Here is a 16428-nt window from a genome sequence, read left to right on the forward strand (position 1 = left end):
CCAATATGAAAAGTGCGATTACAAATGGGCTGGGATGGAAGTTTTTCGGATGCTACGCCCATACTCTTATTCTCCTAGTTGGCGATTCACTCACCGAAGTAGCAGGCACTCTAGAGAAAGTGAAAACTATAGTTTGATTAATGAAGTTTCAGGAGAATATTGGTTTAAAAACCCCTAAAAAACCTCTACAGGATGTGGTTACGAGGTGGGACTCCACCTACTACATGGTCGAGCAATTTATTGAGTTAGAAGAAGCTGTACGGATTACAATAGCTATACTCGATATTAATCTTCCTCAATTGACATTGGATAAATGGGCCCTTCTAAAGGAACTGAAAGTTATTTTGGAGCCCTTTGAGGAGGCTACTCGTGTTATTCGTCGACAAAAATATCTACTAGCTTCTTTCAGATGTATGCAGTGAGCTTCTAACAATTGACATGAGCACATCTTTCAAGACAATAATTACAAAAATTGCAAAGCGTCCTTCGTAACAGAGTGGGAAATGTGGAATATAGTAATTCATTGGTAGTAACCACATACTTATACCCACGTTTTAAGAGTTTGGCATTTAAAAATAATGACGCTTTAGAAAGAGTAAAGAAGAATATTATAGCAGAGTTAAGTGACATTATTTATAAAGAAGATCCGGTAAAAATACTTAAGGCTCATCAGCCATCTACAAGCAATGTAAAAGAAAATTTAATAATAAAAACAACTTTTTCAGTATGGAATATATTTGACAAAATTAATTCTAAAAAAAATATTCAAATACCCAGTACTTCTACCTCTAGGGCAATCTTAGAAGTGCAGGTATATGGAGGACGGTATTCTGGATCGACAAAAGAACCTATTGGAATGGTGGAGGGAACATGGGTATATATACCCCAATTTAAGTTTAGTTGCTAAACAAAAATTATGTGCTATTGCGACGTCGGTCCGTCGCCGTCGCCGTCGTATTAAGGCAAAACATCCAGAAAATTAATTATTTTTGAACTTCAAATTTGAACGCCAAATTTTGTAAGTAGAAAATGTCAAAAATTTATTTTTAAATTTTTGTTTTTGTTACTTTTTTATATAATACATATTTTGTACCTATTATCTAAAAATAAATACTGTAACTGTACTAATTGATTAAAAAACTCGGAATAATAATAATAATAATAATAATAATAATAATAATAATAATAATAATAATAATAATAATAATAATAATAATAATAATAAATGTCTTTTTGTAAAATATCCTAAAGTAATTAATTATATTTAATAAACGTATATTTTATAAACACCCTGTATTCGTTTAAAAGTGTCTCAATCGCCCGAGAATTATCTTACATCCTTGAAAATCTATACCCTAAACATAAATAATAAAATAAGCAGAGATTGAGAGAGACCCAAAAAAGTAAAAGAGGCAGTGAGTGCTAGCACTTCGGCTTGTAGAGAGCCATGTATATAGAGTGGTCATAGTTGACCAGGTGTGGTGGTGTTTGTCCACTAGGTGGATATTAGAATGGTTGTGGTTGTTTTGTGCACAGGATAATCATGTCGACATGTGAGTAATATTTTATATTGTTGTTGTATAAGTCCATGGCTAGAGTTTTATGGTATACCAGAGTTTGTCGCTGTTTAGCGAGGTATTACCAGGTAGTGGTCGATTGTGTAGCAATCGACAGGGATGCCCTCTGAGCGCGCAGTTCCTTCGAGTTGGTCTTGTGAGTTATAGAGGGCCCTCACTTGTCTTCTCGATTGACACATTTGGATTTCAAAATCTCGGTATATGTTATCTTAGTTTCCGAGTGTTGAGATGCTTACTGCTTAGCGGCAGTGGAGCGTCTGGGGTAGCCTTAACTATTTTAGGGGACACTAGCTAGTCGTCGAAGAAAGAAGACATATATATATAAATTATTAGCAAACATAAAGTAACATTAGTAAACATAAAGACCGAGGTTCCCCGGTGAGTAAACTTAATATTTATTAGATGGGTCAGTACAGTAAGTCGTAAACATTTTTGTTTCATGGTACTCTCAATCTCTTGCTGTATACATCGTGGAGCTCGCTGAATGAATTGCATTGTCAATACTCACGTAAGTTTAATTTTAAAAATACCCAAATTTTACATTTTATTATTCAAATTCATTACAAACTTGATACAAAAAAAAAAACAAAGTATATAACACAAAAAAAGTTTTCTTCTTCTATAAAAACAGCAAATTTGATATAGATTAAATAGTAAGAGAATTGTTTTGAATATTCATAAGAACAATTTTATATTTCCTCCTAAATTTATCTGCACGAAGGTCAACAAATTCTGCAGGTATTTTATTGTAGAACTGAACAGCATTGTAGGAAAACGATCGCTGAAACATAGCACTCCCATGAACCGGCATGGTTAACTTATTTCTAGCTTTAACATTTACCCCGTGTACATTTGCTCTAAACAACAATCTATTCCTTGTAGTCGCAGGTGCCTTTGGGCTGCTAATGATTTTTATCAAAAAAGTGCAAAAATGAAGAATTCTACGATTGTCCATTTTAAGCCAGTTAATTGTTTTATAATATTGCGAAATATGATCATACTTACGTAAGCCATAAACCAATCTGATACAGGCATTTTGAATTTTTTGTATGCGCATTTTACAATTATTATCTAAGCAAAAACCATAAACATAATCACAGTAGTTAAAATTAGAGAGCACCATGGCCTCACATAGGCTGCGTTTAAGACTTAGATTAAGAATATCTCTATTACTATATAAGAGTTTTAAAAACGATTTTTGAACAATTTTTTTAACATGCTCCCTGAATCTCAACTTACTGTCCATCACAATGCCTAAATTTTTGGCAGTTTCAACAACCGAAAGCTTAGAGCCCTCCACATGAACATTTATTACACTTTTAATATTTGTAATTTTATTTGTATTTCCAAAAACCATAAAACGAGACTTTGAGGAATTTAATTTTAAATTATGTTTTTTAGATAATTGATTTATTATATTTAAGTCATTGTTTATATTATCAGGTTTGAAAGTTGTATATATCTACGTATCATCAGCAAACGCTTGCACCTTACAAACTTTTAAGGACTTAAGAATGTCTGCTATACAAGGAAAAGCAGAGGTCCCAGGACAGAACCCTGAGACACTCCAGACAAAATGTGAGCCTGATTAGAATAAGAATTATTTGTAAATATTGTCTATTATTCAAATAAGACTCAATTAACTGTATAGACTCCATTGAAAAGCCATACTATTTAAGCTTAGCTAGTAAAAGGGCATGATTTATTGTATCGAACACCTTAGAGAAATCTAAAAGCACCAAAACAGCAATCTGTGGCGTATTAATAGCGTCCATTATATCATCCAGTACGTTTAGTAGAGCTACAGAGGTACCAAAGTTCTCCCTAAAGCCACATTGCATAGCCGGAATAATGTCATTATTAATAAAATAACAAACCATCTGATGGTAAAGTACCTTTTCAAATATTTTTGAAAGTACTGGAAGTATACTTATAACGCGCAAGTCGTTATAATTTTCTGGGCTAGCAACTTTTGATAAGGGTTTACCAATCGAAATTTTCCATTGATCGGGGAAATAGTGAGCTTCTATACAACAATTTATTATGTGGCATATGTACCTATCAATAAAGGGGCTACAATACCTTAACATTTTTGGTGAAATCTGATCTCTTTGATAACTTTGCTATTCTGACTATTTCTACGATACACTGTCCGCAGAATCGCCAAGTCAAAACTAATTCGACAATCCGAGTATTGAAAGTGATTAATATTATTCGGAACCAAATCGCCATCATTATTATACATGGACTGGCGCGCTCGGAACAAGTATTTCTGATTTCTTGTAATAGGTACGCGGAATAGCCCGCTGAAACTTATTCCAAAAGAACAGGTCCAGTTCCACTGTAACAACTCTACTTTGTAGTGACATATTATAAGACACTTAATGTTGTAAAGAAATCAGTATTGCATAATTTTTGTAATAACTAAATTAATTGAAAAAAAATTAATGAGTCAATAAACGAAGAAAAATTGCACGTATTCCAATAAGCAGTTAATTGCATTAATGAATAGCATGCGATTAAAATTTTTAAGCATATTTTTTTATAGAATTTTATTAAATGTACATGTGTAAAAATAAAATTGGGTTTTTTTGCATTACATTGCATTCTTTTATCGACGGACTGTTGTATTTGTCAAACACAATGATAATAGTTGATGCTGTAGTTGCAGTTATTATTTGCAATAATTTTTTAGCAATATTGCCAAGATTATTCGGCACATCTTTCATGCTATTTAAAATAAAAAACGCATCGTAAATTATGACGTCGTAATTTTCTGGTTCGGTATGTTCAGTTTCCTTGTTAAAAATTTTCAACATCGCTGATTTTTCGGTTTTGCATAAAACACCTCCTACATAACAGGAAGCTAATGAAATCGGTGTCAATGGGTACGACATAATTTTTTCAGTATCTAATTTCTTTTCCAAACCTAATCTAAGTAATTGACCAAATAAATCTCGCTTTATGCGAACTTCCGCTAACTTGCCGGCAATGGCAACTTTTTTTTTCGGAAATGCAATACTGATATTCAAAATGTTTTTTTCACATTACAGGATAAGAACCATTTGATACAGCGTGAGACTTTTGTGGGTGTTAATATTTATATTAATATACCTGAAAAACATCGTCAGCTGCTTGTATAACAACATACACGCAGCTGACGATGTTTTTTGTGAATAATAGTATGAATACTAATATCCACAAAAGTTTCAATTTGTATCAAATGATTCTAAATTTTCGTGATTTTTGATGTTCCGTCAGCTGACGGATAAAGCAACGCTTTTTGGCCAGCTGACGACTTTATATGTTAATTTTATAACATAAACTTACGCTCATATGAGTTTCAACCTGTATCAAATGGTTCTCATTTTTTTTTTTACGGTTTTGTAATACCTTAGCAATCCTACGCAACGCAACCTGGCGAGTTGACGGTCGATTCATCATCCAATGGTATGTCGTCAACAAGTTTAAGTTACTTCCAACTTGTACCACATGTGTACATGTTTGTACACGGGCTCCCGTACTATTATTGCAGATGTAAATTTAAAAAAATGTAATTCACCTGGAATGACGGTCTAAGCGACAAAGTAATGATCTTTTTATTTATCTACTAGTTTTAATTTGTTTATGTTAAGTGTGTTACATTAATTAAAATATTTAAAAAAAATACACATGTCGTTTTATACACTTTAAAGAACCTGACGTATTTAGATTTTTAGTAAGTTTCAATTTTTATTTTTAACATCTTACATATCCAAACGCTTTTCTTCGCTCGGTTTTATTTAAGCAATTATTCTTACAGTTTCAATCAGAATTTGTGAAATGCTTTGCTGGTACTAACTTTTTACTAGTACTTTTACTATGTACTCTTCTCCACAATTTTTCTTATCGGTCTTTCTATAACGTTTCCTTCCAACACGATTAAAAATTTTCAAATTTTTGTCCAAAAAGCCACAAGGCCTTTAAACCCCGTTAACCCGTCGTCGTCGGTACCACCGCGACAACTACAACCATTTTTTTCCATTTTTGTTTTGTTTTGATCCCTCTCGGCGGTCGATAAGATAATAAAAATAAGCAGAAGCGCGTGCCGCCACGTGAATTTCTTTCTGCGAGGTACAAAGGGGGTACCGCCGCCGAAACCCGGTAGCCTGCCCCCCTCTCCCCCGGAACAATAGGCTGCCCATATACGGTCGCAGCAGTACCATCTAAGGTAGTAAGAGGCGGGTACCAAAAAGTACCACCGGGAGACGCGATCGACGCGACACCGTTGTCGCTCCGCGAAGCACCGTCGGAGCGGCAGTCGCTAGTGTCCACTTGGTGCTGGTGTGTTTTCAGCCGGTTCTGGGTTCTTTCGGTGAGAACCTGAGGGGAGACCTGCGGACGAACGTAAAATCGTGAGTATTAATTTTGATTTTTGAGCAGGCCCACAAAGTCTACTACTAAACAAAATTATTTTATATTAAGGGCGTATTGAATAATAAAATATTGCTATTATAGAATTAAAATTTTGATAAAAAAGTTTGATAGATACGATAGCTTAATAAAATATTTTTACAATGCAATGAATCAATAATGCAAACAATCTTATAAAACGATATGGTGTTAAGCAAAATATGTTATTTACTTGCTTTATAAATATTTTAAAGATATACTCTCAAGGAAGTTATTATTAAAAGGATTATGTTAATAAAATTTTTATTACACTCTGCAAATATCAATGGCTAAAAGAAGACAATTTATGAGAAATTACAAAAAAATATAGAAAGCTATATTTTGTAAGACATTGCACAAATATTTAAGAAAAATTATTGCTAAAATCACTGTGACTATTGAATATAAATTAATTTTAATTTTAATGTGATATTTTAAATATTAATGTACTTATGATGTATTACTTTTAAAGATTAATGCAAATACGAGATATTCTATAGATATGTACTATTCTTGGGTTAGTTGATAAAAAATAGTCTTGACTTTTTCTGAAAATTTTCATTAAATAATATTTAAGATTGTTAAAATATTTTAAAACTCAGAAACAAAATTAAATTCTAATGAGAATGAACTAAATTCACCTATCTCTAACTGTCTATTTCAACTTTTTGTTTTAATAAAATTAAAACGTTTCATTTGTACTCGAAAACCTTAAGGTTATGTGAGAAAAGTTGAGGTTATGTGAAAAAATCGATACAAAAACTATAGATTTTTTATCACCTATAATTTTCTTAAAAATCATTTTTTTCTCAGGCAATTATTTTCTGCAAAAAAAAACGTTTTTCATTAATCCTACCCTTTACCCCCCACCCACCCCACACAAGTTACCAGTAAGAAATTGTTTTCAAAAATCATTGTTTTTCAAAATAATATGCATGAATAACAGCTGGTTTCATCGTTAATATCTAATCTAATAACACACTTCATTTATTTAAATTTGGCATAATTATATATATTTGTATATTAATAACTATTTAATACAAAAACAGTGCTATTAGATATTATGGACGAAAAACTGTGATTTTTCAAAATAATTTCTTTCGGGAAAAATGTTTGGGGTGAGTTGGGGGTAAGGGTTGTATTAATGAAAAACAATGTATTTGCAGAAAACATATATTCAATATTTAAGTTTGATAAAATTTTATATGTAAATATATAGTATAAAAACAGCGTTATTAGATGGGATAATAACATATTAGATAATAATGGACGAAAAACAGTGATTTTTCAGAATTTTTTTTTTAAATGCTAAAATTTTCTTCCTTTTGTACACAGAATAGCATATCATATACAGTTTAATAAATACATATACCTTGACCATATACGATTGCTCAATATACCAAAACAAAAAATTTACTAAAAAATCGTTAAATAAATATACAGTGTGGTGACTTTAACTGGAATAAATTTAGTTAAAACTAATCAAAATTTATCTCGCAAAATTCCTGAAACCCGTCGATTTTTGTTTATTATTTTTCACATTTCAAGATAGTTTTTGTATTTTTTCACCTACAGGGGGGGTCCAAATTAACCCCAATTTTTTTTTTCAAATGGAAAGTCACTTTTTTTAAACTCTCATTGAAAAGAGCCTTTTTTCTTGATTAAATTGCCCTATTTACTTATATGATTATCTAAAGGAGAAATACGAAAAAAAAAACCATTAAATTATTAAAAGTTGCGTTTAATGTATAATATGCTCAAAATGAGCACAATTTACTTGTTGGTAAAGCCCAAGACGATAATAAAATTCGTTTCTGACATTTTCTTACACTTCTGGAGATATTTGTCGGATTTCTTGCCTAATACGTTCTTTGAGTTCGTCTAGGTTTCCTGGTTTGCTCATATAAATTTAACTTTTCAAATGTCCCCACAGAAAAAAATCAAGTGGGGTGAGATCGGGAGAACGTGCCGGCCACTCGATTGCACCCCTTCTATTAATCCATCTGTTTGGAAAATTGTCATCTAAATACTGGCGTACATTACGGGCATAATGTGGGGAGCACCATCTTGTTGCATCCAGATTCTTTTATCATACAAATCTGGATCGAACTGACTCAGATATAAGGCACGTAAGACTGGAACTAGTTCATGTTCAAGAAATTCTAGATATCTTTCCCCAGTTAACGTATCATTGAAGAATATGGACCCTATAACTTGCCTGCCAATTATGCCAGCCCAAACATTAGTTTTCTGAGGATATTGTGTATTAGTTTCCCTTACCCAGGGTGGGTTCTCGTCAGACCAGTAGCGACAGTTCTGCTTATTAACATGGACAATGTAGCCTCATCAGAAAAAAGGTTCCACTCCGAAGATATGCGATTTTCGTCAATGGCGTTCATCATTAATTCACCGAACTGAACTCTGCGATCTGGATCGTCTTCCAATAATTCTTGAACGGGTTGCATTTTATAAGGTCGTTTGTTTGCACTTTTTAAAATTTTTAGCACAGATTTATGATGAATAGAGTTTATCGCGAGCTACTCTTCTGGCTGCAGTTACCGGATTTTCTTCCATCGCTAACAATACATTTAATTGGGTGTTTTCATCGATTTTAGAAGACCTTTGTCTTGAAATATCCCTCACGTGCTCAACTTCTCGAAATCTGCTTTCGATTTTACTAACCGTACCTTGGTTAATATGTGGCAAATCTGGATATTTCTGCCTGAATAAGTGGAAAACCTCTAGCTGAGTACGACTTCTGTCCCCATAACCAATCATCATTAAGATTTCACTCTTGTGGGATTCGGATAAATAAGGCATTTTTTCAATATAAGTTAACTTATTTAACAACTGGTTGAAATTCACTTTAATAGTGACACTACAACAATGTCAGGAAATGTCTCGATACCAATAAAATAAACAAACACGCCTAAAATTTACCAACACAAAATATTTCAAGACTTTTAATTTTTTTTTCGTATTTCTCCTTTAGATAATCACAAAAGTAAATAGGGCAATTTAATCAGGAAAAAGGGCTCTTTTCAATGACAGTTTAAAGAAAGGGGCTTTCCATTTGAAAAAAAAAGTTTGGGTTAATTTGGACCCCTCCTGTAGGTGAAAAAATACAAAAACTGTCTTGAAATGTGAAAAAAAAAACAAAAATCGACGGGTCTCAGGAATTTTTGCGAGATAAAATTTGATTAGTTTTAACTGAATTTATTTCAGTTAAAGTCACCACACTGTATATTTAACTATAACAATATATGATGTATTGCTTGGGAAAGTTCTAAATACTTAGGTTTCTAACTAGTTAGGTCATCAATAAACTATAATATAAGTCAAGGTGCACTAAGGGTATTATTCAGGATGTAATAGAATAAAAAAATTCCAAATATTATTTCTTCAGATCCTAGAACTTTGTCAAAAAAGCTCAAAAATTTTCACTCAAAAGATTTAGAAAATTAAATCAAATCAGTTTTATTACTATTTAGACATACAATAAATTATACAAATAGTATACTTTTAAAAATCGAACAATAATTAACTACTATTTATCTTGAATAAATATACTTTTCTGGTAATCGGAGTATACTGTGATTTTTTAAGTTACGAGTACAATCCGTGTAAAGATAAAATGTTACAAATAACAGTATGTGTGCACTGTGGCCTAAAAAAACTTATTAGGTAATAGATAAAGTGTAGGAATCAGCGCAAGGGCAAGCTAGAACCATAGGAGAGGCAAAACTAAAATTATTATAATTTATATATTAAAAATTTGGTCTTATATAAGTTTAAAGCAGGAATCAAGCAGATCTATAACAGGTGAACCCTCCAAAAATCATATTACTGCAGCAAGTTGTGCACTTAAAACATGGTTCTTTATATTTAATAAAAAGACTTTTAGGTGAACATTTTTTTATAGGATTAGGCAAGTCATTCCTCATGAGAATATTTATATTACTCAAATGATTTTTGGGTTTCAAGTATTATATGAAACTTAAATGTCTTAAAATTGTGGGTACTCCAGTTTTGATAATTTTATACAGGGTAAGGATTTATATTAGGTTTTATACTTGAGGTTAACGCTAAACCAGTCATCCGGCTAATTGAAACTTTACTTTTGAAAACGTATATTTCGTAACTTATCACTTATTAATTTCTAATTTCACTTAATAATTAGGCTATTAGGTAACTTCAATCTAAGATAAGGCTTTACTATACCTATACATATTTACATTTCGGGGGCTCGAAGCGCTCGCAAGTGAAAAGCGAATTGAAACGATTACGCTCACTTTGAGCCAAGAACCTACGGATACTACGGAAAACGTACGACTTTGCCAAAGACGCCCTAGAAAGAGTATCTGAAAAGAAAATTCAATCATTCCTGGTTGGAAATGTACTCACCATGGTTAGCATACTCCCGCCAACAAAAAGGAGCCTTCTGTAAATTCTGTACACTATTTCCACCCAATCTGAGCTCCGTTAGAGGTGTTTTAGGTTCGTTCATTATGAGGCCGTTTTGTAAGTTCAAAGATGTTCATGAATACTGTAGAAAACACGCAGATACTCACTTTCATAAGACGGCATTGGAAGCAGCTAAATTTTTTCTTGATAATGTGCCAGTAGATGTGCAAATTAATAAATACTCTCAGGAAAGTCTTGAAAAAAACAGGAAAATTATAAGATCGATTATTTCCTGCATTGCGTTTTGCGGATCCCACGACCTAGCATTAAGGGGGGCAAGCTATGGTGATGGAATTCTGGAAGGGCTGTATAAGATGCGAATTGACGCAGGAGACACTATTTTAAAAAACCATCTTGAACGTGGAAAGAAAAATGCAAGTTATCGATTGGGTGACATCCAGAATGAGATTATCAGTATTTGTGGAGATGTTATTAAGGCCGATTGCCTCAAAAATGTGAAGATATCGCAAGCATATAGCATTTTAGCAGACGAAACAGCGGATATCTCTGGAAAGGAACAGCTCTCAGTTGGCATTAGATATTTTGATGAGGAAACCAGCAACATTGAAGAAGTATTCCTCGGATTTGCTGAGCTTACAGCCTTGGACGCTAAATCGATTGCCACGGCAATAAACGAATTCCTGACGAAAGAGGATCTCGATCCAGATAAATGCGTTGGTTTGGGATTCAATGGTTGTTCCACGATGTCTGGAAAAGAAGGTGGCGTTTATGCTATTTTGCGTAAAAAATACAAAAAAAGCACTATTTTTTCATTGCTCGTCACATAAACTCAACCTGGTAATCAATGATCTGAATGCTCTGCCGGAGATCCGAAATACAGTTGGGTCCATCAAAGATATAATTACATTTTTTCGTGAATCGGTTCTAAGAAGAAAATTAATACATGAAATCAATACCGCGTACTGCTGAAAGACAACAACACCGTAGCAACCACCCATCAAAAAGCCCCTTAGAATTTTGGCGCAGGTCCATAACAATTCCTTATTTGGACTCAATTATAAATTCCCTAGAAATAAGGTTTTCTGAAGAAAATAGACCATCATTTACTTTGTCAAAACTACATCCTGCGCAAATAAAAAACATTTCTTTGGAAGAACTTGAAGAGGCTTGCGAGAAATTTAAACATTTTTACGGTGTTAGAAATATCCGAAATGAGATAGAGCTTTGGAAAAAAATATGAGAGGAAAAACCAGAATCGGTCAAAATGAGTGTTGTGGACATCCTCAAGGAAACTTGTACGACTTGTACAGTTAAAAGGTCATTTAGTAGCCTTAGGAGAATCAAAACCTGGTTGAGGAGCACTATGTCTGAAACTCGACTCAATGGCCTCGCTATGATGAGTGTACACAGGCAACACATTTTTAGAAACTTGGATGATTTTGTTAACAAAGTGACTAACGAATTCGCAAAGAACTCTAGAAGATTATGTTTCAATTGATTTTCATGTAAATATTTTGTTCGGTTTTTATTTTTTTTTTAATTAAAATTTTTGTTTTTTGTCTTTAGTTCTTTCATGCTTACTGGCTGGCGACGCCCTTGGAAGTAGTACAAGTACACTACAGGGTGGTGAAAAAAAAAACACTTTCTTTTTTCAATAATTTGATACACCTGTAGATATTTTAAAATTGGTACACAGTTTCTAAGCATCTATAGCGCTTTTCCTAGACAGAATTTAAAATTTTATATTCGCTATTGGCGTTCATGCGTGCTTTGAAATATATATAATGCTTTATTTCAAAAAATTCCTAAGTAAAAATAAGAAAATACAGAACATACAAAAATACACATAGAAAGAAAACATACATACAAAAGTTTGTACAATTTAACAAAATTATGTAGGGTTATGTATGAGGTCAAAATACAAACAAAAAATAAATAAATAAATTAGTGAATAAATACAAAGTCAAATGGTAAACAAATCAAGTATAAATAGCAACAAGGGCGTACATACAATATTAAAAATATTTAAAAAAAGAAAAAAAGAGAAGTTTTTTATTTTAGTATTTTGTTTTAATTAAAAAGTGTGTGGTAAATTAAATTTAAAAATGAATAAAAAAAGTTGTTTACCGCATACAAGGCTCTCTCCAGTAGGTTCGATTTTAATGCTTTACGAAATGAGGAAAAAAATATTTCTTTAAAAGAAAAGGTACGCCACTAGTTTTTCTTGGATAAAAAATATCTTTGAATTCTTTATTTCTTTAAGAGCATATCTGGTTTCTTAGTAATTTTTCGCCTGACGCACGGTTTTTGCATAAAAAATAAAAACCATTATTGTGGATAGCCATAACTCCTAAACCTAATTAAGCCGTTCAGCGGAAAAGTGGTCTAACTCCCTTAAAGTAGAAATTTAGAAAATTGATATTTTGCATCTGAATGAATTAAAAAATCACAGTAACATATTCTTTACTTTTTTGTACATATTTATAATAACCCTGTACTAAAATTTCATATGGTAAACATTTTTACTGGTTGCGCCCATTAATTACATTTTTGCCGCCCAATGTCATTCTTCCAGTAAGTTTTTTCAAAAACATAGCGGAAAAGTGGTTAACTTTAGAGTTATATCACTTTTCCTCGTAAAAGTTAACCAAATTTCACAAAACTGAAAAACCAAAGAAAAATAATAGCTGTAGTATGTTTACTATGATATCTATTACTGATAAAAGTGTTCAAAAAATATAGAGGTTGAAAAGAAAAACAGTACTACTACTTATCTTACATACTAAACTTACAGTAAGAAGAGTAAGAACAAGTTATTAAACAAATTAATCTTCATCAGAATCGGATAATGGACCACTGTCAATAGCATCTTCTTTTGTCAGTAAGTCCAGAAAGAAACTGATGCTGAATCGGGGGTATCCACTGAAGAAGTTCTATCATATCTTTTTTCTTAGCTACAGTAACTGATCTATACACTACGTACCATAACACTAAAAAAACCTGACTAAACAAGAAAAAGCGAGTTTAATAGGACCTGGGGCGACATCGGAACAGCGTGGTGCCTTGACTTATACCACTATTCCAGCGAACGAATCCATTATGTTGAGAGGAATAACGTTAGGAAGCTCTTATCTTAGCTAAGTTAAAATTTTGACTTATACCAGTTTTCGACTGAATATATTAGACCAGTAGAAACATAATTAATAGTATAACTCAAAAATTAAAAAATACTGACATATACCACTTTTCCTCTGAGCGGCTCAATTATCTTGATCAAGTGTTAATTTTATAACTTTATTTGCATAATTTTTTTAAAACTTTTTCCGGTAAAACATTCGCATACATGCTTCAAATACATGATAAAATACGCGTATCAAATTTATCGAAAAACGTAAGTTTTTTTCTTTCTGACTGTTGTTAGTTAATGGTAAGAAATTTGAGTGTTCTACATCTGAATCTTTTCTTACTCGAGTACAGTGATAGCGACCTTTAAGATAAGATTTTAGAAACGTAATAGTATTTTTTGAAAATCTAGAATACTGTAATTTAGCTAGTAGTAATTTAGATCTATGGTATCAAAGGCTTTACTAAGTCCAGCAAGGTTAAGCACGTTATTTCTTTAACGTAATTTTAGCTCCGATGTCATTATTCATGCTCAAAAGACTTGTGGTAGTGTTAAATTATTTTCGGAAATCTGATTGGCAGTCTGGGATTATTTTTAATTTATAGCAAAACTCCGAAATTTCATTGTAAATATAACGTTCTAAAATTCTTATAACCACTGGTAAAATGCTGATATGCTAAATATCTTTAAAATCTTGAGAAGAATGCACTAATAACATCTTTCTTCCATTTACTTAAAAAAATTAAAATATATTTCAACTGTACAGCAGGAAACAGCCGAAGGTTGTTGGCCATTTTGTGTTCTAGTAGGTTTATTCATGGCACAGATATACCCAAATCCATTTGACACATTTCAATACTGTACCATTTCACTTTTATTTGTTTGGGTTATATTAATGTTTATGTCTCCTAAAAAAATTCAATATCAAAAAACTTTGTAATACATTTTATAAATAGGTCACCTAACTGAGATATAAAGTTATTAAGCTCTATTAACCCTATATTTTTGTTGTTTTTATTTATTATGGCTGTGACAAATATTGCATTTCCTATCTTCCCACAACTCAATTTAAAAGTAAAATTAGGGACATTTTAATAAAAAACCTATTTTATAGTAATGAAGAATATCTGAAATTCCAATTTTAATCTGATTTTTTCAAATTTGTATGTAACTAAAACTATCTAAAGTTTTTTCAATTGAACCTCTTTTATCCTTGATGTATGTTAGGCTATTGGTAAGTTTATATGAATAGATGGATTTGAATTTGAATGATAAAATATTTACTTTTCTAGACCTAATTTAAAAGCAATTGATCATAATAGGTTTCTTAATGTGATAGTTGAGAACTTACCAAGGAGTTCATTTTATACATAACATATGAAATAAAACAGGACAAACTTTTTGAAATATTTCAAATGTCTGTTGGCTCATATATAAAGTCATATTCCTCATTCCTTTAAAGACCTGAGCAATTTCAAAAATCTTTTAGCATATTGTGTCAGAGACATCATTATGTCAAGAAATATTACTTTTGACTATTACGATTTGTTGTGATTCTGTTGCCCTAATGAACCTTTTTTTATGTAATAATTGTTGTTTTTATTAAATACTTTCAATTTTCTCTTGTTAGTTTCTGGTTTATTGTACCCATTTTTTTATATTTGTTTTTAAAGCTGAGTATTAAAAAGAAAACTATTTTGCAAAATACAACAATTAATATTATTTACCAAAGGTTTCAGGCAGTAAGAAAGGCATATCCTAAAATCTTTAATATAAATTTCATCAATTGCATTAGTTCCAATATTTTTTATAATATGTATAGCTTTCTCTTCACTTATTAATATTATGTTAAGTTTTTTCTGATTTATATATTTTTTTATTAGTAAGCTACAAACTGATTTTTTCACTAGATGTTAATTTTTTAAATTCCATAGAGTTTGAAAAAAAAGAATTTTAGTCTTTTGCATTATTTAAATCCTCAGGCAAATAGCTGCTCTAATTTTTTATAAACATTTGACATTTGTTGAAATTTTATAGACATTTATTGAAAATAAACTAATTAGGGGTAACTCAAGGAAAATGAGACAAATTTCCCATTCATAAAAAAAGGATCATTTTACACACTTGTTGCATAAATACCTATTGTTTTTTTAACAATTTTAACACCCTGTATCTCGGAGAGCAAACATTTCTTGATACATAGTTCAGTTAACCACGTTTAATACGTGGTTAAAAGTTCTCGGTTAATATCTGGACCACCCTGTATAGCTCCTGTTTTTTATTATAAATAATTTTTTTTTGCTTCACATCAGGAGACCCTTACTAGATCAATTTACTACAAATAAAGATATATCAGCTTATATCAAAAATTTTACCTATATAGCAGTCATATAAAATGAATCGCTTATATCTTCTTTGATAATTGAACTGTACCCCTAGAATCAAACTTGAAGATCAAATAATGAGTAACCAGATTCCATTAAAATGGTTTATATTGCAGTAATAGTTTATGAGATATTGTCATTTGAAATTTGCTGCATGTCAGCAAATCTGTCCAGACCCGTTCTGGATCAAGCTCGTAATTTTTGGCTTAAAACTTCTGATCTACTAAAGACACAACCTTCAAATAAATTTTATTTAAATAATCACGATCTACTGTAAGAAGTTCGTCCTGGCTACTAAGCTGGTAAATTCAATACAATTAAAGATATATCAGCTTTTAAGAAAAATGTGATCCGCGAAAGAGTCCTATAAGAAAAATCGCTTATATCTTCTTTATTAGTTGATCTACAATCTTGACCCCTAAAATCAAATTTGAAGATCAAGTGATCAGTAACCAGGTTTCATCAAAAAGATCCTTATTGCATCAAT

General features: G+C 31.6%; 1 protein-coding gene and 1 long non-coding RNA gene across 2 annotated transcripts in view; one reads left to right on the forward strand and one right to left on the reverse strand.

The window, feature by feature from the left end:
• Positions 1 to 16428, reverse strand: part of LOC126736142 (serum response factor homolog) — a 302580-nt gene that overhangs the window by 81388 nt on the left and 204764 nt on the right. The window lies entirely within an intron of this gene.
• LOC126736148 (uncharacterized) overlaps positions 5808 to 16428 on the forward strand; it is a 53320-nt gene continuing 42699 nt past the window's right edge. The window contains exon 1 of the long non-coding RNA XR_007660615.1: positions 5808 to 5971. This is a non-coding gene — a long non-coding RNA (uncharacterized LOC126736148). The remainder of the gene's footprint in view (positions 5972 to 16428) is intronic.

Source organism: Anthonomus grandis, chromosome 1 (assembly GCF_022605725.1).
Source record: "Anthonomus grandis grandis chromosome 1, icAntGran1.3, whole genome shotgun sequence".
Taxonomy (NCBI): Eukaryota; Metazoa; Arthropoda; class Insecta; order Coleoptera; family Curculionidae; genus Anthonomus; species Anthonomus grandis.